Here is a 26,719-nt window from a genome sequence, read left to right as displayed (position 1 = left end):
TTTATTGTCTGGGTGACAGTTGGGAGGCCTCTCTGTTGTCCTCTAATCGCTGAGCTCATGGTCACAGCCAGAGTGGGGTCCCAAGCTTTTTAAGTCCTTTGGTGGGGGCGGGGGAGGGGTGGGGGGGAGGAGTGACCTTATAGCACATACCCTTTCCTAAAAAGCAACCGACCCCCAGGATTGTTGTCCAGACTTCAAAGGCGGGGTGGGGGGGGGGTTACCCACCACTGTGTAGATATGTATCAACCCCTCTGCCCAAACACCTCCCAAATCACCGAGGCCGGGTGTTTATAATTTGACCCCTGACCTACTTCCCCAAGAACAAAGTAGCAAGTTTTGAAAGAAACCGCTGGGTGCGACTCAAAAAAGGGAAAGGAAAGAAAGGATGGACGGATGGGGCAAAATGATTGCGGGTGAGTTTGCTGAGACACGTCCTGTGGAAATATTGCCAGACCGAGAGCCTGGCCCCGTAGAGGTACATGATGTCTCTTTTGGGTCGAGAGGAGAAGGAGAAAATCCCCCTCTAAGTGGATAAGTAGCATTCGAGCAAAACTGAGGCTAAAAGAGATTTCATGGCCGAGTGGAGGAGTAGGTTGGGGAACCCCCGTGGTTCTCTATTTTGAGGAACCTGTGTGCGTAAGGCAGGCTCAGGTGTGTCTCTGAGCTTTTTGGGTTCCTTCCCCAGGATTCAGATGTGAAGCAAGCAAGTGCATGGCTTCCTACGAGGACCTGCAGCCTCCTTGTGTCTGGCTAGAAGCCTTGGGAGAGACCCCTGTTGTAGAATTCCTCTGGTGGCCACACTTTTCCAGGAAATGCAGCTGTGGAAATTTGGCCCTTGGAGGTCTGTCCGGTGGGGAGCATCCCTGGCTGGGCGCAGCCAGCTGTTTTGGGGGGGGGGGGGCGGCGAGACTGGTGGGTTGGTAGGCTGTGCTGACGAGAGCGGGCCAGGCTCTGCTTTTTTCCTCTGGGGAAGGGAGGGTGAACCAGACCCAGGAGACAAACAGATTGACCAGCTGGGACAGTGTTGGGTGTGTCAGTCACGTCCCATGGCGTGTGCAAGCTTAGGAAATCTCTGGTGCGTAAGGGGCTGTCATATCAACTCCCAGCGGGTGACACGCACCAGAAGTGCCCATCTGTGGGAGCAACACCGCCGAGAAGGGCTTCGGTTTCTTGAGCACCTACTGGGTGCCGGTTCCCCTGCCCACTCAGTGCAGGGGGAAGCACTGAGCCCATTCACAGGCAGGCACTGGAGCTGAAGGCAGTTGCCCCAGGGTTAGTAATAATGCTTGCACGTTGGCTCAGGGGCTCAGACAGCTGAATGTTACCCTCTCCACCTGTGTCTGTTCTAAACGAGGCATGCCGACAGCATCCCTGCGGGGAGGCTGAGGACTGGGGCTAAAATGAGGGCAGTGGCTCCTTCCCGCCTGGAGCATCTCTCCTGCTAAGCCGGCAGTTTGGTTTCACAGGGAGGCTGCTGGCCTTCCCACAGGTGGAGGCAGGGATGGGCCTGGGCCCTGGGACTTTTCAGGGTCAAGGCAGGTGGCAGTTCCCAGAGGAAGGATTGGAGACGAGGCCCTCTGTATCTGGAAACCTCATCTGTGAGCCAGCTGGATCTCAAGGCCGAGGGATGGAGGACATGTGGGTAGAGCCCCTTGGGATGGGGTGAGTCCCCAAAGACAGCCTTGGTTAGGGGACAGTGCACAACGCCCAGGGGAGTTGCTGGAGGTGGACTGGCCGGTGTGTGATACACACTGAGTCTGGAGAAGCCACGGCCAGGTGTTCATCCAAGTTGGAAGTTGGTGCAGAAGCCAGGAGGCTGGCTCATGAGAAGCTAGCCAGCTTCCAGGAGAAGCTCATGGGATGTCCACCAGGGGGTGCCTGGCCCGGAGCCCGCTGGGGGCATGCAGATCAAGGCCAGGGGAGATTCTGGGGAGACCGAATGGGTGGCACCGCCTCCTGGGGGAGGCATCAGATGGCAAGGCCACAGCTGGGAGCAGGGGACCTTTGGGTCTATGGTAAAAAGAGTCCTACTGAGAAGCCCCATCCTGGTGGAAGGGTACTTCCGGTTGAGGGCAAACACATGCAAAATGGTCACTCCCCAAGGATTCCTTTCTTGTTCATATGGAGAAAGGAGGACTGAGAGGCCCTGGCTTTGCAAGAAGCATGCCCCGTGGAGGGGAGCTGGGAGCTAACTCTGACAGAGCTGCAAGATCTGCCCTGGAGGTCAGCCAGCCCTGGGGGAGCGGAGATTCTGGTCCTGGTTCCCCCAGGGGGAATCTCTTAGGTCAGGCCACCAACGAAATGGTACAAGGGCCCAGCACTTCCTTGGCTTCTAGAAAGCAGCTTCCAGGAATTCATCAGCCTAAGTGGAAAAGTGGGGGCTGAGAAGGCCCTGGAGGGACATGGGGACAAGGACTGGCCACCAGGATCCTCTTAAGGGGGGTGGTGGAGCTTCCCAGAGGAAGAGAAAGAGCACTGGGAGGAGGGAACCCAATGGCTGGAGGGCCAGGAACCTTGGATAGAGAAAAGAAATTTAGGACCTGGAAGATAATGGAAGGCATCCTCAGAAACCCCCAGAGCTTTGGGGAAATAATATTGTGGGTAAATAAGGGAATGCAAACACAAACAGAGCTTTCCTTGGTTTAGGGGCTGCTCTTGGAAGCCACCATCTGGTTGAGGCGTGTAGCCCTCAGAGGTGCAGCAATTACCCTGTTTGCCAGCAGAACTAGATGACTGCAGGGATTACCCTTGAACTCCTGTTTCCTCTCCACCTGCTGGTCTCCCACTTTGGGTTCCTGTGACATGCTGCTGGAGCTTTCAAGGTGTGGCTGTGCAAGAGACGAGGAGCTAGGGAGCTGGGCTGGGCTGTGGATAGTTGAGGAATGAGGGTTTATCTATTGCTGTGTAAACAGGCCACCCCAAGACTTCATGCCCCGAAACACCCATTTGCTGTTACCTTACGCCGTGCTGTGAGTCGACAGGGCTCAGCTGGGTGGTTCTTCTGTTGGTCTGTGTTGGTGTCCATCATGCATCCAGGACTGGGGTCCCAGAGGCAAAGCTGGCCTGAGACTCCAGGATGGTGCCTGCACCCCCATATCTGTTGCCTTGGTGTTCTTCCAAGGGGGCCCTTCTTTCCACATGGTGTCTTATCCTCCGTGGCCCTTGCACATGACCTTTCTCTTTAGCAGGGAGTTGGAGTCTTTCCACGGTGGCTGCCTTCCAAGAATACAAAATGCAAATTGCCAGGCCCTCTTCAGGCTTGGGCTCAGAGCTGACATGTCCCTTCTGACCTGTTTTATTGGGAAAGTGAGTCCCAGGACCAGTCGGGATTCTTGTGTGGGAAGGAGGTGAGTACAGGTGTAGGTACAGGTGCATCGAGGGCCATTTTGGAGATTGGTATCCCCAGAAAGGTACAGAGAACACGTGCGGGGCAGTGATGCCTTAGAGAGGAAGAAGTGCCGGCCCACACTAATGAAAGAGAGAGAGAGAGAGAGAGAGAGAGAGAGAGAGCGCGCCCCTGGAGGGGGGTAAAGTGCAGGAGGCTTGGCTGTTGTGTTAGAAAATTCTCCATGGCCATCCTCAGAGATTCTCTCTCTCTCTCCACACACTCCCCCCCCCCCCCGTTTTTTTTGTTTTTTTGTTTTTGTTTTGTTTTGGTTTTTTTTGATGCCAGGGCTTTCTTTATAAAGGCCACCCAATAAATGTTGCAGCTGAATTTGAAACCCGATTTTCCTGTCCCTAAAGCATGGGTCTATCCGCTGGGCCATTGGCATGCCAGTGCAGCCTTTTTAGGTTGGGGCTCTTTGGTGCTGGCCATTAATAGACACGGTGTATCTGAGCTGCCTGACATCCAGTAGATGCTTGCCACGTTCCGCAAATTGATTTTAATACAGGGCCTTTCTTTCTGTAATGGGAGACTTACCCAAAGTGGGTTTGTGATCCCCAGTCCCTCACAGCCAGATTTTTAAAGGCAGTTATCAGCTCTGTTCACAAAGCCCTTAGTAAGTAGGGCTGGTGTCTCTCTGAGGATGTGACGGGGACGGAAGAGACCAACAGGCTTTCTGCCATTGTCACTGAGTCATTTCTGCTCTTTGATTTGGGGGCTGCGGCCTGCATTCGCGGCTCGTGCTGTTTGAAAAATCCACCTTCAGGTCACCCCTCTGTCTGCCTCTGCTCCCTCTAGGCTGCTGCACGCAGCTCTGGTCAAGTGGCCACCCCACAGGACTTCAAAGCGGTGGGCAGGGCTTACGGATTCTATGGATTCAGGGCATCTTCACAAAAGTTCCCTTAGCAACAAGTCGGCAGGAATCCCTGACATCTGTTCACTGCCACGTCAGTCCCTGCTGCCCGTTACCACCTAGAAACATGAATGAGAGGCTCACCTTCTCGTGTACTCTTTACAGTCTGGGAAAAAAAAAAAGCCATCTTCCATTTGATGGTCTGATGGACCTCGTCAGCGAGCCTGGGTGCTGATCCCCACCCTCCTGGAGAAAGAAAATGTTCGGTAAACTGGGGAAGCCTTGTATTCCTGGGAGGCGTTAGGATTTCTGTGCGGCCGCTCCAGGGAACATCATTCTCCCACTTGGCTGCCTGATTACTCACTGCGGCCAGGCAACCCATGATAGGCTTTCTAACCGTCTATCAGGGCTGATCACGCTCGTCCGTGATTGCAACATTCGTAGATTCCTCTCCCCTCTGCTCATGGTGAGACTTCTGGGGTGGTGTTTCCACCTGCGGAGAGAAGTGGACGTGTGGCATCCGAGCACATGGTGATGGGGCATGGGAGAGGAGTGGTAAGCGCAACAGGTGTACAAATTTGTGAGAGAGGTTTTGTGGATTCCTGAGGACTCGCTGCCTCCTCCCTGCATGTTTAGTATCTCCCCTGTTCTACTGTCTGATAAAGATTTGTTTTAGTAGGGTAACCTTCCTGGTTGATTGTATTTATTTCACTTCCTGAGCTGGTATCCAGAGGCAGTCCCCAGGTACTCCCAACTCCTATGCCCAGACTAAACTCATAAATCTCTCTGACCTCTTCGCCACCTGCTACCTGCACCCGCCAAACCACCATTTCTCTGTCCTCCACCTTGGCTCCCACTGTCCCCCTCTTACTGTCCCCTCTCCTGCTAGCAAGCCTTGTCTGCCACCACCCTCCCTCGGATATCTCTCAGCGACTTCTCGTCCTTCACTTGCAATGCCATACTTTTTTCAGTAAAGGGCTAGGAAACAGATTAGGTTTTGTGAGCCCAGAGGCAAAGTGGAGCTGTGGCTGCATCACTGGGATTCTTAGAGCGCCAGAGGGAGTGAGAAGCCAAGAAAGTGCCCCATATGGTCTCTGTCACAGCTATTCATCCCACCGTTGGGAGTGGGAAGCTGCCGTAGATGCTCCGAGAGCCAATGGGTGTGGTGGAGTTCCAATAAAACTTTATTTATAGATACTGAGACTTGACTTACAGTTTTCATGGGCCAGGTGGTATTATTCCTTTGCTTTGTTTTCAGCCATTTAACAATGTCAAAGGCATTCTTAGCGTATGGGCTGTATGTAGTTTTCAGAGTTCAAAAGTTGATCACTCATTCATTCAACAAACCCCAAATGTCTAGGATGGGCTATGAGCTCTTTTGTAAGTTCTCAAGGGGAAGTAGTGACAGGCACAGAGAAGAAGCTTATGCCCTGCTAGGGAGATGGTATCCTAGAAAAAAAAGGAGATAGTTTTTAAGTACTGTGGGGCCAGTAAAACAGGGTACTGTGGTGGAGTGGGGTGTGGGGTGCAGGAGAGGGTTTGGTGAGACTGTCAGGGAAGCTTCTCTAAGGAGGCAATACCTGAGCAGAGGTCTGAGTGATGCAGAGCCATGTGAGTATCAGAGGAGAAGTGATTCGAGGCAGAGGACACCACGAATGCAAATAATCCTAAAGAGGAGTGTATGTGTGATATATTTGCAAAAACCAGAATATTCTAGAATGGTTAGAAAGCAATACAGATAATCCTAATGAGGAGTGTATGTGTGATATATTTGCAAGAACCAGAATATTCTAGAATGGCTAGAAGGCAGTGAGCAGGGGCAAGAGAGGTGGGGATGTGACAAGGAGAGAGGGCAGAGTATTTGGATATTTGTTGCTGTGGCTCCCCACTCCGGGAATATATATACATAAAACTTATTCATTTATTTATTCATGAAAGACAGAGAGAGAGAGACAGACACACAGAAAGAGAGAGAGAGAGAGGCAGAGACACAGGCAGAGGGAGAAGCAGGCTCCACGCAGGGAGCCCGATGTGGGACTCGGTCCCGGGACTCCAGGATCATGCCCTGGGCCAAAGGCAGGCGCTAAACCGCTGAGCCCCCCCAGGGATCCCCTCTACCCAAGATTTTTAAAAATAGAACACATTTGACATCTGACACTGCGTAAAGTTTAGGTGTTCAACATGCTAATCTGATTCACTTCTGTAGTGTAGTGTAACACGATTGCCATTGTTGCCCTGCGTTGCGGCATGTTACATAATTAGTGTTTCTCTCTGGTGCGTGGTGGCTACTTTTCCAAAGTGGGACAGAAAGTTTGATTGCAGGGCAGGGGGTGCTCTGATTTGGTTTGGGAAGCGCATCTGGGCTGAGGAGGGTAGGCAGGGAAGCATGGTGGTGGCAGGAGTTGGTGAGAAGTGGGCAGGTGTGGAGCCTCTTGTGTGGGTCGAGTCACAAGCACCTACTGCATCCTCCTCATCTGTGACTCGTCTGTCCACTCTGCCACTGGAGACCTCCTCCTTGAAATACAAGGCAGAAGCAGATACAAACAGGAAGATATTAGTATCCTGAATGCACAGTGTGCTTTTTATCAATTATTAAAACAAAAATAGAGGAATATGTCCGAGAACACCGGTAGACGCTTGATAAGAAAAGAGAGACAAAGTTGTCACTAGACAAAATCTCACTAGAAATCAACGAATGGCAAGTTTTTATTTTTAATTGTTTTTTTTAATGTTTTTTTTTTTTTTAAGTTTTCTATTTATTGAAGCAGTCTCCATACCCCAACATGGGGCTTGAACTCATGACCTCGAGATGAAGAGTCACGTGGGCTTCGACTGAGCCAGCCAGGTGCCCGCAAAGAGTGGCACGTTTTTAGAAAGATACTTGCTTTAATGAAAACTGTCAAAATTGAAGAAGAACGAGCGTTGGCAGGGGTGTAGGAGAATCGTCATACGCGCCCTGGAGGGTAATTTGGCAATACGCTCTAAAAGCCTGCACAGTGTACCTGCCCTCTGATCCAGCAATTCCATTTCTAGAAATTTGGGCCCAGGAAGCATCTGATAGGCAAGCTGTGGGCGTCGGGAAGCCCACTGCAGCACTGTTTCTAATACTCAAGTGTAAATTGGCTGCAACCTGTCTAACCAGGAGGAACTGGTTAAAATAATGCTCCCGTGTGCTTAGCACAAGGTCAGGCAGGCAGAAGGCAATGAGTACAGTGACGCTGAATTAAGCAAACAAACAAACAAACAAACAAACAAGAATTTGGTCAACGATGCTAAATGTTTCACGGAGTTAGCATATTTCAGATCTTGCCTTGTGACAAGGCAAAAAGAGATGGTGTGTCCAGAAATGAATTGCTTTTTAAAAGCAGGGACTGTCTGTACCGTGCCATTCTCTAAGTACCCTTGAGTGGAGACAACAGGTTGAAGGAATCCTTGCTGGCCCACGGCCACGTTCTTTTAAATATCCTCAGTTACAGCAAATCCTTGTCTTTCTAGGGAGGAGGGGTGATTTAGTGTTTTTTTTTTTTTTTTTTTTTTTTTAATTTAAACAGTCAAAATTCACGTGGGAGCCAAGTTCTGGTATATCTGTACGTGTGACTGTCTATCACCTTGTCGCGGGAAGGATTTAAAGCAGCATACCAAAAAGCATGCGGCACAATAAGACAGAAGCATAAATACCCAAGGAAATCTGGAAAGGAGAAAAGAAGGTGATTGGCTGGAGTGAAGGCTGAAGAGCGAAAGGGGTGATTGAATTTAAGTGATGCTCTTCGGAGGTTTCAGAGCAGTCCTCCCCACGGGTAATGATGTTGTCCGTGGGGAGTAACAGAAGTGTTCTGAGAATGCTGGCATCGCGGGCTGTGTGCTGTATCAGTCAGGAGGGATTAGGATATGCTGCCGTAACAAACAGCGCCCTCCAGGGCTCGGTGAGTAAAACAGCCTAGGTCTGCTGCTTCCTCAGCCTGCAAGTCTGTTCGCAAGTTGATTTGAGGCCACAGGACCGTCCAGGAAGGACCCGGGATGAAGGAGCCACCGCCGTCTGGCATCTTGCTGGTGACCATGCCAAACGGCATGTAGTCCTTAAAGCTTCTGCCCAGAAGTGACATGTGATACTTGTGCTCACATTTCATTGACCAAAACACACCTGTCATGGTACAAAGCGGTCCTACTATGTGCTCAGAAGGAGAAAAAGAGCAAGCTGAATGTATGTGGATGGCTCTGTTGACCTCCCTTTGGGGAACCACTGCTCTCATTTAGGGGATGCCCCAGTTGTGTGTGGTCTCAGGTGAGTATTGTATTTTATGGCCACACCTTCAGCCGTGCTTCTGTGACTGAATGCAGTGCTTCTAGAGCAAGGTTCTCAAAATGCATTCCCTGGGTCTTGTTGGTTGCAGATTCGGGCTCTGTGGGCCTAGGATGGGGCCCAAGCTACTGCACGTCTGACAAGCTCCAGCTGCCACAAGGTCTTCAGCCAGAGTGCAGACCTTATCAGGTTCCCCCTAGCTCCCCAGAGCCGGAATGAACTCTTAGCATTCTTGCAAAGCTGCTCTGCCCTTCCCTAAGCTATCCCGGCGTCCAGCACTCTGCTGGGCACAGGAATGGATAATATCCCCATGCTTTTTGAACAAATGCGATCATTTCCTGACCCCACACTTCCTATGATTTTTTTTTCCTTTGTGTCACAACTTCTGGTTCACCCGAGACCAAACATTTATATTTGAGCTCCTGCTATGTGTCAGCTCTCCACGGGGTCAGTGAGCTACAACCAAGACAGGGAGCTGAGAGTAGCAGCTCTGCTATCAGGGAGTGCTTAGGGATATACTGTCCCCTCCAGGGTGACTCTGGCAGGTGACCTAAGAGATTAGATTTTCATACTGATTCTGTTGGAACGAGAGCCCTTCTGGTGTTTAGCATGCAATTTTTTTTTTAATTTTATTTATTTATTCGTGAGAGACGCAGAGACAGAGGCAGAGACACAGGCAGAGGGAGAAGCAGGCTCCCTGAGGGGAGCCCGATGTGGGACTCGATCCCAGGACCCCGGGATCATGACCTGGGCCGAAGGCAGCCGCTCAACTGCTGAGCCACCCAGACGCCCCCAGCATCCATTGTTCTGTCTCATGTGCACTAATCCCTCCTCCCTTCTCAGTTGCTTGTCACATGCACAGAGAACTCTGGGATTAGTCAACAAAAACCTAATTAGGTTGTAAAAACTCTTTAGAGATGATATTTTAAAAATTCTGTAGAAACGAGTCCTTACTCTAATTGAATCATGACAGAAGATCCTTATTTTAGTAAAGGGGCTCACGGAAAAGTGTCACTGAGCCATTTGGTTTTGATTCGTAATATAATTCAGAAATAGAAATAGGAAGTTTGAGTCTACTGTTCTCATCAGGAGTTTTTTTTTTTTTTTTTTTTGGATAAATCGCGGCAAGCCTTTCTTGTGCTCCGAGTGAAAAATAAAACCAAGCTGAGTTGTTGATCACCCAGGACATACTCAACACAGAATCTCATCTGATACTCAAGTCTAATATTTTCATTTATTTGTTTATTTTTTATTAAAGACTTTATTTAGTTATCTTTCTAAGCTAAACGCTAGAAGGGCTCTCGTTCCAACAGAATAAGTGTGAAACTCCAATCTCTTAGGTCACCTGCCAGAGTCACCCTGGAGGGGACAGTATATCCCTAAGGACTCCCCGAAAGCAGAGCTGCTACCCTCAGCTCCCTGTCTTGGTTGTAGTTCACTGAGCTCCTTGGAGAGCTGACACTCAGCATGGGGCTAGAACTCACAGCCCCAAAGAGTTGCACACTCTACTGACTGAGCCGGACAGGTGTCCTCTAAAATGTTTGCATTATAGAGGAGCTTCTGAGCACTGGGGGCTTGTCTTCTGGTTTCAGCACATGCTTGGAACCCACCTGTACAATGTCCCGTTACCATAGGGCAGGAAGAACAGCACTTCTTACACGTTCATGTGCATACAAAGCACATGGGGACTTGGTAAAATTCTGATTTGTTTTCTTTTTCTTTCTTTCTTTTTAAAAAAGATTTTATATATTTATTCATGAGAGACACAGGGACAGAGGCAGAGACACAGGCAGAAGGAGAAGCTGGCTCCCTGCAGGGAGCCCAATGCGGGACTCGATCCCAGGACCCCAGGATCACGCCCTGAGCCAGAGGCAGATGCTCAACCACTGAGCCACCAAGGTGCCTCCAAAATTCTGATTTCTGATTCAGTAGGTCTGGGCTAGGGCCTCAAATTCTAGCATTTTCTAACTAGCTCACAAGTGATGATGGCATTGTTGGTGTTGTGGGACGTAATTTGAGAAGCAAAGCATTTTAAAAAGAATTTCTTTAATTTTATTTATTTGGGGGGGACAGGCATGAGTGTGGGGGGAGGGGTACAGGGAGAGGGAGAAGCAGATCCCACTGAGCAGGGAGCCTGTCATGGGGCTTGATACAAGGACCCTGAGATCCTGACCTGAACTGAAGGTGCTCCGAGTAGCAAAGCATTTGAATCACCTAAGAATTTTTAAGTTTGCCTATAGGTCATAATTGGATCCTGGAATTTGGATTTTGTTTACTTTGTAAAAGAAATTGTAGGGGATTATATGAGGCTACATAGGGGAATAGAAGGAACACAGGCTTTGGAATGAGATCGCTCTTTGAGTCTATTCATTCATTTATCCATTCATGAGAGACACAGAGAGACAGAGACATAACCAAAAAGAGAAGCAGGCTCCATGCAGGGAGCCCAATGCGGGACTCGATCCCAGGACCCCGGGGTCACGTCCTGAGCCAAAGGCAGATGCTCAACCACTGAGCCACCCAGGCGCCTCATCTTTGAGTGTATTTAATCTGAGGACAGAAAGGGAGGTGGGGAGAAGGTAGGATGGAGGGGGTGGTAGCTGGTGTTCCTGCTTGCCCAGAGGGGTCCCTCGGTAATAGGGTGGGGGTGGCGCTCAGGATCGCTTTGCTGGGGCCTTTGCCGAGACCAGGGTCCAGAGCTGGCCTTGGAGGAAGAAAGGCTGGGGAGTACAGTGGTGAGCCCCGGGGGGTGGCAGTGTACCCTCAGGGCAGGGAGAGAGCCAGGACGGTCCTGCCAGCTAGCATCAGAGTTCGGAAAACCATCCAGCGGGGGTGTGTGGCCTCCCTATCTTAAAGCAGTTTAGCAGTTCCCAGGGGGTGCTGGAGGCCTGGTGCCGTTTGGTTTGTGGGCCAGAAGGTGAGCCCTGCGGTTTGGCTGCACAGACCATGTTCAGGGGCTGGCCAGGAGCGCGTGCCCCCCATGCAGGCCCTGAAGAATGCCGGGCCAGAGTGTGGCAGCCTCGGGTTCAAGTCCTGACCCAGCCCTTGCTGCCTGTGAGTCCCTGGGCAAGCTGCAGGATCTTCAGTTTTATGGGGCTCCCGTGAGGGGCAGGAGAGCCCGAGGAAGCAGTGGCACTTTGTATACACTCTGTAAATGGAGTTTACACCCCAGGAGCCCTGGGCATCATGCCAGGTTGAATGCTGCCTGTTAACTGGGGCTTCCGCTGGGGCCCTACTGGGGTGGGTGGGTGAGGGGGAGAAGGCTTTTCCCCTGGGCCCCTCAGAGTTCTCACTGCCAGACTGTCTGGTTGCAATACTGTGGTCACGGCCTGTGGCCCATGGGCACACATCGCCCTGGCATCTTATTAAATGCAGATTCGGTTTCAGAAGGTCTAGGGTGGACCTTGAGACTCTGCATTAGGAACAGGCTCCCAGGTAGTGCTGCGGTTGTCTTGGGCACACACTTTTAGTAGCATGTCTGCCAAGCACTTTTTTTGGGGGGGGGGGTGTCCAGGGGTATGAGGATACAAACCCCACCCGTTTAAGTAGGGAAATCTGCAAACCACCTGGTGATGGTTGCTGGTGCTCAGGCTGGGCTAAATGGTCTTCACTGCTTCTGACCTGGGTCTGATGGGTCTCCGGATATCTGGACACTCCCTGAAGAGGCCCTTCTTGTAATGAGCTAAGGCCTTTGGTTGGGGGAGGCCAAATGGACATGCATCAGGATGGAAGCATTTCTGTTCATCTTTGCCTGGTCCTGGAGCAAAGGGCAGGTTAGTTTCAAAGGGCTGGTGGAAATGCTCTTTTTTCTTTTTTTGATGTTTAAAATTTATTTATTTAAGGTGCACTTGGGTGGATCAGAGGTTGAGCATCTGCCTTCAGCTCAGGTTGTGATCCTGAGGTCCTGGGATCGAGTCCCACATCGGGCTCTCCACAGGGAGCCCTTTGCCTCTGTCTGTATCTCTCATGAATAAATAAATAAACTTAATTTTTTAAATTTATTTAATTTATTTACAACTTTAATAAACTTATTCCACACGGCATGGAACCACTTAGTTCTGGGGTGCAACCTTGTGTCCTCTTTTTTGAGTCCTTTCATGTGCCAACTGTTCTCCCTTGAGTCACCTTCCTCCCCACCCTCTCTTGTACTTCACTCCCTCCTCTTTCTGCATTAGTTTATTTTGTTTTTAAAAGATTCTTATTTTTAAGTCATCTCTACCCACCCCCAACCTGAGGCTCAAACTCCCAACTCCAAGGTCAAGAGTCTCGTGGTCTTCCAGCGGAGCCAGCCGGGTACTCCTCTTTCTGTGTTTCCATCTCTATTGAATTATAATTCATATACTCTGGAAAATGTGTAATTCAGTGATTTTTTAAAAAAAGATTTTACTTATTTATTTGAGAGAGAGGAGAGAGAGAGAGACAGAGGGACAAGCAGACTCCCTGCTGAGCTGGGATCCTGACGTGGGACTCGATCCCAGGACCCTGAGATCATGACCTGAGCTGAAAGCAGGCTCTTCACCGACTGAGACACCCAGATGCCCCTCAGTGATTTGTTTTTTCTTTTAGCATATTCATAGCATGGTGCAACCATTACCATGATCAATTTTGGGTCATTTCCTTTTTTTTAAGATTATTTGTTCATGAGAGACACACAGAGAGAGGCAGAGGGAGAAGCAGGTTCCCAGCGGGGAGCCCGATGTGGGACTCGATACCAGGACCCCGGGATCACGACCTGATGCTCAACCACTGAGCTTCCCAGGTGCCCCAGTTTCGGGTCATTTCATCACTGTCATTACCCATCAGCAGTCACTCCCCATCTCTCCCAACACTCTGCTCTCACTAGTCGTTAGTCTACCTTGTGTCTTAGACATTTGCCAGTTCTGGACAGATCATACAAATGGAATCCTATAACTTAGGGCCTTGTGTGTCTGGCTTCTTTCACTGAGCCTGATATTTTCACGTGGATCAGGACTTCATTCCTTTTCATGACTGAATAATGTTCCACTGCATGGATGAACCATATTTTATTTACATTCATCTATTGATGGACATTTGGGCTATTTCTCCTGTGTTGCTCTTATGAATATTACTCCCATGAATGTATGCGTGTAGGCTTTTGGATGGACTGGGGCACCTGGTTGGCTTACTTGGTAGAGCATATGACTCTTGATCTTGCGGTTGTGAGCTTGAGCCCCACGTTGCAGGAAGAGATTCCTTAAAAATAAAAATCTTTTTTTTTCTTAAAGATTTTATTTATTTATCCATGAAAGACACACAGAGAGAGGCAGAGACACAGGCAGAGGGAGAAGCAGGCTCCCTGCGGGGAGCCCGATGTGGGACTCGATCCCAGGACCCCGGGGTCACTCACTGAGCCGAAGGCAGACGCTCGACCACTGAGCCACACAGGTGCCCCCAAAATGAAAATCTTAAAAAAAATACAAAGGATCATGGTTCAGTCATTTCCACTAATGAAGACACTGGGTTTGCTACCCATGATAGGTGTTTGGCTTCACGCAGAGGAAAAAAATAATACAAGAGTTTGGAGAGTGACATTCTTACAGAATCTCTGTTCTTCACCCACGCATCTCACGCCTGTGGAGCGTGGCTAACAAGACACTGGGGAAGAGCCTGTGCACGACTCCAGAGCGTGTGCACAGCGGCTCCACGGCGGGAGCAAATAACTCCTCGAGTACGTGAACTGGGATTGTCACCTTGTATATAAAGGGCAACAAATCTTTATTATTTCCTGCTGGAGCGAGAAAACAGGTGTGGAGGAAATGAACCTCCAGGCTGATTTGATTCCTGGGGCCCTCCCAGAATCCCAGATTTGGAGCACTCTCAGCTTGGGGTGTGTCGGGATGCAATCAGGTGTCAATGGTATGACAGAGCTGAGCAGATCAGGGTTGGGGCGTGTTGATGATCTGACCATGGGCCTCAGTTTCCCTGTCTTTGAAATGGGGATAATAAGACCCTCATCAGAGCGCCGTTGCCAGTTAGAACTGTCTCCTTCGGCATAAATGCCCCGGCGACAGCGTGGTGTCAAGACTCTGTCTGTCTCTGCTGGTGGCTGCTGTTGTCTCATTTCCCATCATCATTCAGAGGACTGGCCATTAGTATTGGCTTTTTCTTAGCAAAGGAAACCCTCTTGGTCACCATTCCTGCTGGTCACCTTGTCTTTCTGGCCTTTGGCCACTGTCATCTTAATCCATTTTATTAAAATAATTTTTTTAAAGATTTTCTATTTATTCGTTTCAGAGAGCTAGAGCACGAGTAGTGGGAAAGGAAAGGAGAGGGAGCTGGGAGCCCGATGTGGGGCTCAGTCCCAGAACCCCGAGATCATGACCTGAGCCAAAGGCAGACGCTCAACCATCTGAAACACCCAGGTGCCCCTAAATTTTTTTAAGATTTATTTATTTATTTGAGAAAGGAAGAGAGAGCGCGAGCAGGGGGCAGAGGGAGAAGCAGAAGCAGATTCTGCTGAGCAGGGAGCCCAATGTGGGGCTCAATCCCAAGACCCTGAGATCATGACCTGAGCTGAAGGCAGACGCCTCACCAACTGAGCCACATGGGCACCTCTCACTCATTTTATTATCTTAGGTCCTCCAAGTCCCTTTATTGCCAGGCTTAGCATCACCGAGCGAGCGTGTGCTTTCCTGAGGAGGATGCATCCTTGTAGGGATGGATCTTCAGCTTTGTCATGGTGTGTTTAGATTACGAACCTAAACAGAAATTCTTGTTTTGAGATGTCTTCTAAGTCTCCTTTCAGGAGGACCCTCCCTCCCTAGGTATGATACATCCTCCTGGGTGTGACCGAGATTGGAATTTTACCTACAGGTCAGTAATTAAGGAGAATCTTATCCTAGAGCACGTGGCAGATAAACCAGCCTGCAGACACAGAGGATCGCATTCTCTCTCCAGAGACATGCCCCTGACTGGGCAGGTTGCTTCTCAGAGTGAGGGTGACGGTCCTCCTCTGGATATTTTAAAGTTGATGTGTTTTGTCACATGACAGAGGGGACAGTGATTGCCTCCTTGGGCTTGCCACCTGCAATGTTTGGGCACCATGGTGGACTCTTTGAAGGGGTGGTCCATTCGGGAGGCTTTGTGCTCATCCTTTTTCTCCAGGAAACAGAGGAAAAGTCTTCCCTCTGGGCTCCCTCAGCCCACCCAGGGGAGAGGGCAGCGTCTTCGTGTGTCTGACTCCCTGCTTTGGAAAGAGGAGGCAGGGGCGCCTAGGTGGCCCAGTCGATTCAAGCGTCTGCCTTTTGGCTTGGGTCATGATCCTAATGTCCTAGGATCGAGTCCCCACATCGGGCTCCCTGCTCAGGGGAGCCTGCTTCTCCCTCTGCCCCTCACCCTGCTTGTGCTCTCTCTCTTTCTCTCAAATAAATAAAATCTTGAAAAAAATTAAAAAGAGAAAGCAATCTTTGGTTTTTAGAACCCACTCCCCCCAAAAAAGAAAAATTAGTGGTGTCCGCTTGCCACTGTGGCCAGATGATAAATGGGTGCTGATTGGGAGTCTGGGATCAGAGAGGCTCGGTGAGCCGGGGTTTGTGGGTGCTCAGACGAGGCTCGGAGACCTGGACCTGATCTGGGTGTGCCCTCAAGGAACCCTGTGTGTGTGTGGGGGGGGGGGCAGTGGCAGCAGAAACCTGATCACAGAGGAAGACATAGACATGGCCAACATGCATATGAGAAAATGCTCTGCATCACTTGCCATCAGGGAAATACAAATCAAAACTACAATGAGATACCACCTCACACCAGTGAGAATGGGGAACATTAACAAGGCAGGAAACAACAAATGTTGGAGAGGATGCGGAGAAAAGGGAACCCTCTTACACTGTTGGTGGGAATGTGAACTGGTGCAGCCACTCTGGAAAACTGTGTGGAGGTTCCTCAAACAGTTAAAAATAGACCTGCCCTACGACCCAGCAATTGCACTGTTGGGGATTTACCCCAAAGATACAAATGCAATGAAACGCCGGGACACCTGCACCCCGATGTTTCTAGCAGCAATGGCCACGATAGCCAAACTGTGGAAGGAGCCTCGGTGTCCAACGAAAGATGAATGGATAAAGAAGATGTGGTTTATGTATACAATGGAATATTACTCAGCTATTAGAAATGACAAATACCCACCATTTGCTTCAACATGGATGGAACTGGAGGGTATTATGCGGAGTGAAGTAAGTCAGTCGGAGAAGGACAAACATTATATGTTCTCATTCATTTGGGGAATATAAATAATAGTGAAAGGGAAAATAAGGGAAGGGAGAAGAAATGTGTGGGAAATATCAGAAAGGGAGACAGAACGTAAAGACTGCTAACTCTGGGAAACGAACTAGGGGTGGTAGAAGGGGAGGAGGGCGGGGGGTGGGAGTGAATGGGTGACGGGCACTGGGTGTTATTCTGTATGTTAGTAAATTGAACACCAATAAAAAATAAATAAAAAAAACAAAAAACAAAAAACAAAAAACAAACAAAAAAAAAGAAACCTGATGAGGTTTAGAGCTGCCGATGGACTTCCTTAGCCTCGCCCAGGAGAGAGTAGCCAGGGTAAAAATACAGGCAGGCTGCTCCCTCATTCCGGGTGTATTTGGTAGAGGTGGGGACGGGGGAGCCCAGCTCAAGGGGAGATGTTTAATTTGGGGCTTGGCCAGAGCATTGCCAGGCACTCCTGGGGGCTCCATGGCCTGAGTCCTATGCCCTTTGCCCCTGACTAGGACCAAGGCCCCCCAAGACAGCTATGCTCGAGCGTGGATGGGAGGCAGGGCTTGTCTGAAAGTTTGTTTCCCAGACTGGTATTCCCTGGTCCAGGGCTGCTCTTCTTGTCACGCAGCCCCTCAGTGGACTCCATCATTCCCCTTTCCTCTTTGGGTGACTCCTCCAGGAAGGCCTCAGGGCTCTGCAGCACTCTTTGGAAAAGCTCAGTATTTTGTGTTGCTCTAGGGGGTGATAAACTCAAGTACAGGTCTGGTAGGATTCCCAGTGGCTCACTGGAGGCTGGTTGGGGGGCTTCCTTCTTCTAGGTGGCTGGCCCGCTTTATTATTAGTCGTGGGGGAAATGATCTTTCTGCGAAGCGGGAGAAGGTGTAAATTATGCTTCACTGCAGATCGTCAAGACTATATATATTCAGCTACAGCTGCAAGTCTGGCAAACGAGGACCAACGTGAGATGCGGGGAGGCTGGGGAGGGCTGTGGTGTAGACGCACGGTGGGAGTGATCGATACAGAGTCACCTGTCTTTGGGTTTCTCCTAGTTTCTGGGGAAGGGCGTGGGGGACGTGGTTCTGGGAGGGGTGGGGTATACCCCAGGTGAGAAGGTCAGAGGGAAGCGGTCTGAAGGTGATGCACCGTCCCCTGGGAGGGGGCAAGTTTTCAGTGAATCCGATCCTTATAAATGCTTCTGAGCCAGGAAACCCCAGGCATAGGGCTAGTGTTTCCTTGCCCGCATGATCATCTGTGGTGTCCTCGGAAGCCTGAGCACAGCACAACCCCCTCTGTTGGTCCTCCTGTTGCCCCGAGTGCCAAGCACCCCCACCCCTGACATGGGGACACACGCAGGTCTGCACACACTGCCCCTGACCTCCCTCCCTGGCTTCTTCGCTTGCTCCCCTGGCACGCACCCACACCACTGCACCTGCACCCTTGCAGAGCTGCTGCCTCTGGCCGGAGTCCCTTTGCTCTCAGGCCAGCCTGGGGCCTGAGCATCTTCATCCAGACCCAGGCCAGGTTGGTCATTCTTCCTCTGGCTTCTGTAGGACACCCCCTCAACTCCCCTCTCCACCCAAGAGTGAAGGATGAACGATGACTGGATGTTCCATGAACTGGTCTTCTCTCTGCTGCCCCATCCTGCTTCGCAGCGGGGCTGCCACAGGGGCAGCGAGGTATAGCCGAGGGGTCCTTGGACAGCCGCTAGGAGCCCTGGAGTCTCATTGGAGGACCTCCTACCCCACACACCTCTAGGCTCTTGACCTTGCAAAATTCATCTAGAATCTCTGACCAGCTTCTTGATGGGTTCCTATGAGTGCTGATGCCCATCCTGCTGGCTCTCAGGTTGCCTAGAAGCATTCTCAAGGTGACCGTGGATGTGGACGTGGTTTGAAATTCCAGGGTGAGCAGGTAACGATGTATGGCCTATTCAGAGAGTCTGTGCAGGAAGCGAGCAGCTGCCCACAGACCCCACTGTCCCCACCCTCTCTGGTGGTCTCGACTCACCTGCTCAGCCCTCTGCTGGGTGGTGTTCATCCCCCACTCTGCCCCCAAATTCATACTCTGAGCCCTAACCCCCGGCACCCCAGGAGGTGATTAATTGTGGAGCTAGAGTCCTGAAAGAGGTGGTCATTGGGTTGCAGTGAGGTCCTGTGGGTGTCATCAGAAGAGGAGATCAGGATGCAGACATACAGACAGAGGGAAGACTGCATGAAGGCACAGGGTCGGGGGGAAGGCAGCCGTCTGCAGGCCCAGGAGAGAGCCCTCAGGAGGAACCAGCCCTGCCGGCCCCAGCATCGACCACTTCTGACCTCAGAACCCGGAGACCATAGATTTCTCTATAGTTTATGCCTCTGATCCTGTGCACTTGGCTCTGGCATCCTGATCTGAGCCCTGCAGGACCCTTAGGCCCTGGATTTGGGTGGGAGACTTCTTTATGTAGTTCAGTGTAGGATCACAGCCTTGTGTACACGGGGGCACTGGCTTGTCCGGTTTTCCTCCTTTGCATACGTCCCTAGTGAGCCTGCAGTGTGTTCCATGAGCATGTGTCTTCTTTGTCAGCTCGTGAGCCCTGAGAGTGGAGCTGTGTGTCCTGTTGGTTCACCCCACGGTGTCCCCACATAAAGGCCCATCTCAGCTTCAGGATGTGCCTTCTGGAAGAATTCAGTCTGTAACAGTGGCCCAAAGTTAAGTTCTTTACTCTGGGCCTCCAACCAGAATTTTTAATTAAAATAGCTGGTTTTCTGCATGCAGGTCTCTGCTTGGTGCTCATGCCACGTGGGGACGAGCGGGTGTTCCTACAGACCCATGTCCCATGTCGTCTCTAACCTCCGCTCGGCTGCCAGATGTGATTAACATGCGTTAAGATCAGAGAAGAAAGCTTCATTTCTTAGTTTCTGTTTCCACTTGGCAGACTGAGCCATGGATTATGTTAATCTGCCCACGGGGTGTACCAGCCGATGAAGCTGACCTTCGTTGCTAGAGTCGGGAGGGTTAGCTCGGAGAGGCCGGGGGTTTGGTCTCTCCAGGGTCCCTCACACCGGTGACAGGAGCTGGCTCGGGGCTGGGGGCACTCAGTCCTATTTGGGGGAGTGAATGTTTCCATTGTTATAAAGGACATATGAGTAAATGCAGAGCGTTTTCCTGGTGGGATCAGCTGTTTTTTTTTTTTTTTTTTTATAGGGATGGCAGCCCTTGAGGAAGGCATCCCCGTAGCCATTCCGTCCCTCCTTTATCGATCAGCCCCCCACTGGTCTGACATGCACAGAGGGTCCCCGATTTGGGGAAACTCTTTTTTTTTTTTTTGGCATAAGACTCTTTGGCGCTTTCCTATTTCTCTACCTCTGTATCCAGTTTTCTTCTTCATCTTCTTCTCTGTCCCCTCCCTTCAGAAAATTGGTGGTAAAACTCCTATCACAGAACCTAGTGGGGCGACACCCTCAAGCATACACCCCAGTGATGTTTGGGACAGTCACGATGTGGTGGGATCTGGTTACAGGGCAGTTTCACACCCCCTGCACCCCAAGAAGGACACCACAGACCTATGCAGGGGTCACACCCCATTCCACTCTCTGGCCCCCCCCAGCCCCCGCCAGACCCTGATCTGTTCTCTGGGTCTGTGGAGTGGACTTTTCCAGGCATCTCAGGTCAAGTGGAACCACGCACTATGTGGTCTGGTTTTGTTCTCCTGGCACGATGTCTTCCTGTTCTGTGCATGCTGCAGGGTGCATCCAGGCCTCACACCTTCTGGTAGCTGAGGCCCGTCGTGTTGTAGGCATACAGCACGTCTGCTCATGCCGCCATCAGCCAGTGCACGTCGCGTTGCTGCCACATTTTGGCTCTTCCACCGCATTCTTTCTGCTTCTCTAACTCTGACGCTAAATGCAGAGTCTAGTCATGTGTGTCTGTCATGAATAAATAAATAAAATCTTAAAAAAAAAAAAAGAAAGCCTTCGAAAATCAAGGAGGCAGATTCTCAGTCCAGTTCTCTCAGCACATGTGTGATTTTCATCCAGCCTTAGTTTGTTCATTTGTAAAATGGGCATAAAAGTCTCTGCCCTCCTGACTCAACCCTGCAGGCTGCTGTACACAGCCCTGGAACGTGAGCGTGAGTTCTCCATGAGCTGGAAAGGCAGAGTCAGAGGGTGGTTTTTCACCTTCTTCATTTTCCCTTTGATTTTTTTCCCCTCACTTTCTCCTCTGCTTCCCTTTTCCCCCTCTGTTCCTGCATGGATGTGTTTAAATCCCCTTTCACCGGCTTCTGCTGGCCTGTCCCTTCAGCTGGCCTGGGGGATGTGGTGGGTGGCATCCCGTAGGGCTCCGTGCTGCGCGAAGGGGGGGAAGAGTGTGGGCATCTTCTGCGTCTGGCTCAGCTTTAGAGACTTTTTTTTTTCTAAAGATTTTATTTATTTTAGAGACACAGAGAGGCAGAGACACAGGTAGAGGGAGAAGCAGGCTCCCTGCGGGGAGCCCGATGTGGGGCTCGATCCCAGGAACCCGGGATCACGACCTGAGCTGAAGGCAGATGCTCAATCCCTGAGCCACCCAGACGCCCCTGGCTTTAGAGACTTCGTTTGCACACAGCTTGCGGCCTTTCGCAGTCCAGGAAGTTGCCAGATCGATGGATACTTGGGCAGATATTAGAATCTGCATAAACAGCCCCAAGGGACACTTGGAAGAAAGTGGCAGATGGAGGCGTGTGCTTTTCTTGGTGTGTTGCCTCGTAAATGCTGAATTGGTGGTCTGGTCCGTGTCATCCCAGCTGAGGTCGAAACTTCTGGAAGGCAAGAACACTCACTGGCTATCTTGTTTCTTCCACTGGTGTATGCTTGCTCGCGGCGCCCTTCAGAGAGCTCCAGCCCTAAGTGATAGCGAGTGCATGAGATCACAGCTCGGTTTGCTTCGTCCACTAGCGGTTCCAGGGGACTTACAGGTAAGATTTCTCACTTACCTTCTCAACAGCCCGGCCAGGTGGATTCCGCTTCTCAAAGACACACGCTGAAGGCTCAGAGAGGGTGAGGAGGAGCTTGCTTAGGATGCACAGCCAGCCAGGGTTTGCAGCCCAGCTCTCCGCTTGGAAGAGTGCTTTTGCACCGCCTCCGCCCCTCCCTCGCAGGGGTTTCACAGCAGATAAAAACCATGTGGCGGCACTTACTTGGGAAGATGGGAAACGAATCCTTGTGCGGTTGGACCGCGTTCCTTACGGAGATTTTTGTCTTAGAGTTTTCAAGTCCAGGAGAAGTTGTGTAGCGGTTGCAGGTGGCCTTCAGCGATGACTCAATCGGTACGGATTCCTCTCTTCGCAACCGACTTCAGAGACGCTTTAAGGAAAACCGATTTCCTGCTAAATTGGCGTGTTCCTCATTTGCTACCAGAGGGTCTGATTTAAGGAACTCTTGTCATTTGTGGCGACAGGAGCAGGGCCAGCTCAGAACGCTGCTGCAGCTTGGGATCGGATGCTGAGTTCACTGCTGGAGCTCAGCGTTGGATGGAGTCGCTGAAAAGTCTGGCTCCAACGGGGTCTGGCGGGAGGGGTGGGGGTGTCAGAGGGAGCGAGCCCAGGGAAAGCTTGCCCGGAGGAAATTCGGTCAAGATGTTCAGTTTTATTTTTTTAATTTTTAAAAAAGATTTTATTTATTTATTTGAGAGAAAGAGAGAGAGAGAGTGAGTGCACAAGCAGGGGGAGCTGCAGAAGGAGAGGGAGAAGCAGGCTCCCCAATGAGCTGGGAGCCCGATGCAGGACTCGATCCCAGGACCCCGCGATCATGACCTGCGCCGAAGGCAGATGCTTCACCAACGGAGTCCCCCAGGTGTCCCAGAATGTTCAGTTGGAACACCTCTGGTTTTTTTCCACATTAGAAGAGGAAAAGACTCTGACCTAAGTTTTAGGGTTTTCTGCGAATAGGGACATGGCCAGATTCTAGATTCTCTGGAGACAAAAACAGGTGCCTGGCAGTTCAGAGGGGCTTTTGCGCTTGGTTGGGCCCTCAGCAAATCGCTGAGTTCCAGAAACCTAGGACACGGGTGGTATTTGCTAGCTCAGCCCCAGATAGTGCCCGTGAGCCTTTGAGTTGTTCAGGGCCTGTGCGTTGGAGGGGGTGGGACAGGGATGTGGTTTTTTTAAGCTTAGAGACTTCTCTGAGGTGAGAGAATTGCTGGATACATAAGACCGAAGGTTAAAAGGACCCCTTCCCCATTGGCTCGTTAACAAGATGAGGAGTTAATTCCCTGAAAGAAAGCTGACCCCGCTATGGCATGCACCCTGAGAAGCCAGAGATACAGTAGTGAATAGAGTTCACATGCTAGTTGAAGGCTACAGACACTAAACAAGACTACGAAAGCTGTGGGGTGATTAATTTTAAATGGGACAAAACAAATTTTTTTTTTTTTAATGGGACAGTCAGGGGAGGACATTTGAGCAAAGCCCGGGAAGATAGGTGAGAACATGTATGTGTGGATCTCTGGGACGAGAGCATTCCAGCAAAAAAGTAGAAGGCAGAGCAAGTGCAAAGGCCCTCCCTGTAGCCTGGGCAAACCTGGGGTCCACGAATAGTAGTGAGGTCAGTGTGGCTGGGGGAACATGAGTGTGTGTAAGTGTGGGGGGGGGGGTGGGAGGGGCCCAGGGCAGGAGGACATTAGAGACCTTCAGGAGGACCTGACTTTTACTCCATATACCAGGAGAGTCATTGGAGGGGCCATTGAACAGAGGATTGATGTGACCTGACTCAGCACTGACAAGGATCTGTGTGGGGGTTTGTGGGGGGTGCCTGGGTGGGCCAGTTGGTGGAGCATCTGACTCTTGATCTCAGCTCGGGTCTTGATCTCAGGGTTATGAGTTCAAGCCCCACGGATTTTGGGGGATGCAGGCAGAGCCGGGAGCAGGGATTGAAAGAGGGTGAGGGATGAGTGCACAGTAATACAAATGAGGGATGACGGTGAGTTGGTCAGATGATGGTGGCAGTAGACATTGATGTGGTTGATACAGTTGGGTTTTGGATGCATTGTGAAGGTAAAAGCAATGGGATCTGGGGATGGATTGGATGTGTACAGCTTGAGAGAGAACTTGAAAATTCCAAGGGTGTTGGCTTAAGGAACTAGAAAGAAGGAGCTGGTATTAAATGGAAAAGTGAGGGGTGCCTGGGTGGCTCCGTCCGTGAAGCTTCTGCCTTCAGCTCAGGTCATGTTCCTGGGGTCCTGGGATCGAGCCCCACATCCAGCTTCCTGCTCAGCAAGGAGTTGCCTGGTCCCTCTCTCTCTACTCTGCCTCCCTGCTTGTGTTCTCTCACTCACTCTCTCTCTGTCTCAAATAAAGTCTTAAAGAAATACTAAAAAAAAAAAAAAAAAAAAATGGGGAAGGGAGGACCGGAAGGCATGGGTTTTGGGAAAAATATCAAGAATTTATTTTGGCATGCAAAGTTTGAGATTCTTCTATCTACTCCAGTGATGATACTGAGTAGGTATTTGGAAAGGTGAGGCCTGAGTCCAGGGGAGTGGGCAGCAGGTGTCACTCTGAAGTCATCATGGTGACTTGGTGTTGGTCTTTGGGCTGCCATATTGGATGAGACAACCTTGGGTGTGGGGTGGGCAGAGAAGAGAAGAGGGCCAGGGGTGGGGCCCAGAGGTGCTCCAAAGGGAGCGAGGGAAAAACCAGCTGCAGTGGAGAAGGTCGAGCCAAGAGGTGGGAGGGGAAACCAGGAGACCAGAACATTCTCACTGGGTGCTGAGAAGGTGGCTCACAGTCACTGGGACATGGGGGCTCTGGGGACTTAGCCATCACTACAGGGCACCAGGGACGCCCCCAACAATAGCCGGGGGTAAGGTTTGCAGCCTCATGGGGATTACAGAATTTTTTTCCTGCTGTCGGCATCCTTTCAAATACAGATGCAAACATATCCACGTGGCCCGAGTCCATGTTTGCATTTCTGCATAATCCCACCCAGGCCTCGCTGACTGTCCTGTCCACAGATAGTTTGGGGGTGAGGGTGGGGGGATAAACTGTCTGACTGTGTCATGTGGTGCTTGGGCGGGGGTGGGGAGAGAATCTTTTAAATGATTAGCTTTTAATCACATAAATAACATGTGAATTAAAACAATACATCTGCCATGGGGAGGAGTCAGTTCTTGGAAGCGATGTCCCAGCGCTGACCAGGGATTGCTGGTGGCCCTCCGGAGGGTCACAGTACACAAACGGATCAGTGATTTATCTGTGGTATTAAAATTTCACGGTGGTCAGGGAGTGATGAGGAGAGACGAGTCTTCAGAGGCTTCTTGGAGAGCGTTGTCCTGGTAAAAAAGAAAAAAAAAAGGTTGAGAAGCCAGAATTCGATTAACCCGTTGCCCGCCTCCCAAGCGCCTGGTGAAAGTAGATCCTAATGATTTGTGGGTTTAGTTCTTCATTGAAATACATAGCAAGAATGTATTTTTTAAAAAAGATTTATTTATCTTAAAGAGAGAGGGAGAGAGTGAGCAAGAGCCGGAGGAGGAGCAGAGGGAGAGAGAGAAGCAGACTCTCTGCTGAGTGAGGAGCCCAACACGGAGCTCGATCCCAGGACCCCGGATCTTGACCTGAGCTGAAATCAAGAGTCAGATGCTTAACTGACTTAGCCACCCGGATGCCCAAAGAATGTTTTATTTTATTTTAGTTTTTTAAGATTTTTATTTTTATACACGAGAAAGTGATTTTTTTTTAAAGAAAATGATGGCCTGTTCTGCTTAGTGAGTGAACCCAACGTGAGAATTGAACCCCCAACCCTGAGATCAAGAGTCAGTCTGCCGACTGAGCCAGCCAGTCGCCCCCCGAGAGAGTGCTATCATTTAATTTCTTCTCGCCACCCCTCTCACTAACCTATCTTGAAAATAATTTCTTGTTAGTGCGTGCAAGTCAGTGGTTATTCGTAAAAGCCCTATGACCTTCTGCGGTACGGATGCGGCATAGTTTATTTTGTATTTTGTATTGATGGGTGGAGGGTTTCTGAGGTTTTCTCTTTCTCCCCCCCCCATGTCCCCCTCCTTTGCTGCAGTTAAAGTTGCTGCTGTAGCAGGTGTGTGTGTGTGTGTGTGTGTGTGTGTGTGGTGTGTGATTATTTCCCAGAGGGTCAGGGTGGGAGGGGGTCCTCTGGGTGATGGGGCCAACAGTCCTCTGAAAGGGCTGCAGTCTTAGAAATGGGAAGTGGGTAGGGGGACAGCTGGGTGCTCAGCTCGCTTCAAGCTCTGTGACAGGCCCTGGGGCACCTTGTGTCCTTAATCTTTCTGACAGCCATAGAAGACAGGACTGTTTTTCATGCTGTGCTCTAACTATGCAGAAATCAGAGTTTTAAGAGTGCTAAGATGACTTGAGTAAGTGGAGGAGGGAGGATGCGGAGCCGGGGGGTGAGGGGATTCTGTCCACAGTGCCCAGGGTGGCAGGCGCGAATACCATGGGTGGTGGTGGGAGTCCTTCTGGATTGACCGAACCCCAGGGCGGCTGCCGGATGATGCTCACGGTGGGCCAGCCTCTGGCTTTATCAATAGGCCGCTCTTCTTTCATTCAGTGAAGAGTTCCTTGGTTTTCAAATATTAGAGTGCATGAGGTTGTTGTATCATCTTAGGCTTTCACTCACTAAGCAGAATAGGCCATCATTTTCTTTAAAAAAAAAATCACTTTCTCGTGTATTAAGTAAAAAAGCAAGCTGCAGAGTGTGCACGGTAAAATTTCGAATTTGTGTAAAAACAGACGCGCATGTGCGTGCACATGTAAAGGAAGATCTACAGGAACACGCGCCGGAATGCTGATGGTAGTTCTTGCTGAGTGAAGGGATTGTGGGAATGTATTGTGGCTTTTGTGGTTTTTCTCCAGTTACCCCCTCCCACCCCCCATCCTTGGTTTCCTTCAGATGATATATATATGGATATTGTTATTGGAGAAATGAAAGACCCTGGAAAAGAGAAGTCAATAAATATTTCATTCAAAAGTAAAAGGAAGCGCTGG

General features: G+C 50.4%; 1 protein-coding gene across 2 annotated transcripts in view; it reads left to right on the top strand.

The window, feature by feature from the left end:
* GAS7 (growth arrest specific 7) overlaps positions 1-26,719 on the top strand; it is a 210,732-nt gene that overhangs the window by 799 nt on the left and 183,214 nt on the right. The gene's annotated exons all lie outside the window — the stretch shown is intronic.

The sequence above is a fragment of the Canis lupus genome, chromosome 5, assembly GCF_003254725.2.
Source record: "Canis lupus dingo isolate Sandy chromosome 5, ASM325472v2, whole genome shotgun sequence".
Classification (NCBI taxonomy): Eukaryota; Metazoa; Chordata; class Mammalia; order Carnivora; family Canidae; genus Canis; species Canis lupus.
This window is presented reverse-complemented; position numbering and strand designations above follow the sequence as displayed.